Below are 3,301 nucleotides of genomic sequence, written 5' to 3'. Positions count from 1 at the left end.
AGGGGGTAAACACACCACTTGGTTACAATTTACTCTTGTGTATATGGTAAAATGCAGAACAGAAACCCGCGTCAACATCAACACGAGACAGGGATTCTTCCCATTTAGTTTTTTGTCTTTCAAATTGTGAGAAGAGAAATAAGATTCATGTGTTGACTAACTTATCGGCAATCGGGTCGTTAAATAAATATTGGGGCATGTAAATTTTCAAAAAACTTTTCATAACAAACCTACCCATATCAAATATTCAACGCAATTCTCTGGTCCGGGCAATTTAATTTTTTTAATGCAGCAGCAAATTACAGTCAAATCTAAACAAATATCTAAATATTCAAAACAAAGTAATGCGCGACCGAACGGTGCAAACAACAAGTTTTCAGTATAACCTAATTTAAAGATGAAAATCTCAATTCTGAAGTTCATTTTTGAGAAAGGTCCGTAGATAGCGAGATACAAAATCGATGACATCAACCCGGAACGGATAATGAAACCATGATAAGATTTTTTTAAAAAAATTTGAACAACATAGACTAATTAATTCTGGCCAATGATGCTTTTCGAGTTCCACAAATTATGGTCAGGCTTTTATACTACTTCACTAAAAGGCTCCACTTCCTTGCTTGTCATTTGATCCTCCGAGTTAATCACACGTTTTCGTGTCCGTTTCGAGTAAATAACATGAAGTTCCTATGGAAACACGGAGAAGTTCGTACTAAGCAGCATAGTGCGTTGACAGGGTTACTGAACAAACAGGCACACTGAAAAAGTTCATCGTGCCATGAAGAAGTTGCCTTAGGCATAGATTGCTCCAAAACCAAAGCTAAAATGATCATTAGAAGGTGGAGAAATATGATAGTTCAGCTGCATATGTTTTAATGTAATATGCAATATGCATGAAATAATAGAACATATTTCTGTGATAAATCGATAGTATCGTTTTACTTTTATGCATCCAAATATACATAAAGTGCATTTAAGATATTGCTAAGTTGACTTGTTTTTTTTCTGAAAAATCTGCTGACAAAGCCAATCTTTTTGCATTGTCTTGAAAATATAGTTGAAGAAGATTCCTTAATTTGTGATTTACTACTTGGCGTGTTAGTACCTTTATACATATCAAACTTTGGATGAATACCGAAGCCTAACGGATGTTTTCAAATTCATAATCAGAGTAAAAATAGGCTTGACTTCACCCTGTAAATATTCTACAGGTTCATGCAAGTTGCAATTCTAGATAGCAATTAATAGTTTTTCAAGCACTGATACTGTTCGGCGAGATCTTCAGGATTCAGAAAACATTTTTATGAACAGAGTTACAGATAATTTCATTTTAAAAACAACTTGCGTATTTGCTACGAAATAAAGCTTTTTGTGCTTTGAAATACTGCCTGTTGATACATCAGCTGCTTCGCCTAATGGCACAACCCGATCGAGTGTCGTTTTGTATAAATTTGTAGAACTGCAAAACTAAAGTGGCTTGCAAATAAAGGGCATGTCACAAGTCTGGTAGCGAAATACCATCAGTATTCTTCTACAAGGAGAACTTTAGTCTAGAACGAAGTTGACTTTAGTTGCTTAAATGTTCACAGCATGGAAACCAGTTTAAATATACTATTAGCTACGTTGATTTATTATGAAAAAGTTGCTGAAAAATGTTCAACAAGAAAGACCTTTCTGACAAAACAAGTACGAGGACTTCGAAGAAAGCAAGAAAAAATTCTGCTACTCAAGATGTGAAATAAACGTTGTCACGGTTAGAGATCCTTAAAACGTTCCAAATAAACTGCAACTTTGTCCTCATTAAGATTGAGCTTCGAGAAGAGAATTTAAAAATAAAATATAATCTCAAATTCCTCAAGAAATTGTTTCAATTTTTAATTGAGCAAAAAATTCTTCTATTACATATTACACGTAGTTAAGATTGGTCTTTGTAAAAAAATCTAGAGAAACTGGCTGAAACAGGAAAACATTTTTTCTTTATGTACAAATTCATTTTTGGACCTTAGGAAATCTAATTCAAGAGAGTGAAAAAAGAGTTGTAAGTCTGGAAAGAGCACTAGCTTAGTTAATAATTTCCTAGAGGCGAGATTGAGATGATGCCAAAAAAGAAGTTCGCTACAATGTCTAACATACATCAAATATAGAGTTCGTAATGCAACGGTGAGCCTTGAGAATGTCTTTTTTGTTAAAAATAAGAGTGTCTAAAAGTATTGCTGGTATCATTTATGTAAGAAAAATAAATTCTGATCAGTTGCGAACGTTGCAAACAAAATTTTAGGCATTCCTTGAAAGCAGCGAAAAATTGAAAAGACAAAAGACCATTTCATCTAAGTCGTCTGTAAGAAGGGGGTAAATGGTAGCATAGGCGTAGGCGTCCAAAGCTCCATGCCAAGAAATATTCCAACTAGACACAACTTTGAACCGAAACCAAGCTTTGGCAATGTTCATATGATTTCACCTGCGAGAGAAAAAACAACTCGAAATTAAACGCTTCAAAGATAAATGGGCTTTCACACGGTTTTAAACATTTATAAGCTTTTCTCGCATGTTATGTAATGATAAGACTATGCGTTGTTTGAACTTGTTTCCTTGTCTCTTTTTACTAGTGCATCTACTAGCCATATTAAGGGAAAACCATTATTCCAAACCCAATGGATAGCTATGCGCTCCCATGTAATCTTTCTTTGTCACAAAAAGGGGGAATGGTCCAGAGTCATCTTCCCATAGAAGCAGTGTATCTATGAGCTGTAGCTATAAAAATACTGATTTATTGCATCTTAAAAGCATGGCCCAAGAAGCCATCTTTAGAGCCGTAAGATTTCGTGCCCTCGCTGCGCCACTACATTTTTATGAAAGTATTAAGCAACATAGGCTTAATATTTTAAATAGACATTCTTTCAATCTGCTTTGGCATTTCTGCAGTATATTGTCCAATAATCAAAGCATTGCAAAATGAATACTCGTGGCATTCTTGCTATTATTATTTATTCAACCATTTCATGTCAAGGTAGGTTGCTTTCAAAAGTTATCTTTTTTAACCAACCCATACATTATGTTGATTCTCATATGTAGGAAGGTTGCATAACAAACGCATCTTGTTACTGTAGATAGCGTATGCAGTTTTCGGCATGTTTTTTTCCCTACGTCTTGTAGTGAAACTGACATATGGTGAGCATCTGTTGAAGGTATTATCATGGCCTTGATTTACTCTTTCTTCTATCCAAGCTTTCTTTTCTCTTAAAGCTCTCTCTCCTGATTAATTCAACCATGTACACTGATGTTAATGCCCTTCAAAAGGAGC

Source organism: Rhopilema esculentum, chromosome 16, assembly GCF_057945365.1.
Source record: "Rhopilema esculentum isolate cy_ngs chromosome 16, ASM5794536v1, whole genome shotgun sequence".
NCBI classification, from domain to species: domain Eukaryota; kingdom Metazoa; phylum Cnidaria; class Scyphozoa; order Rhizostomeae; family Rhizostomatidae; genus Rhopilema; species Rhopilema esculentum.
This window is presented reverse-complemented; position numbering follows the sequence as displayed.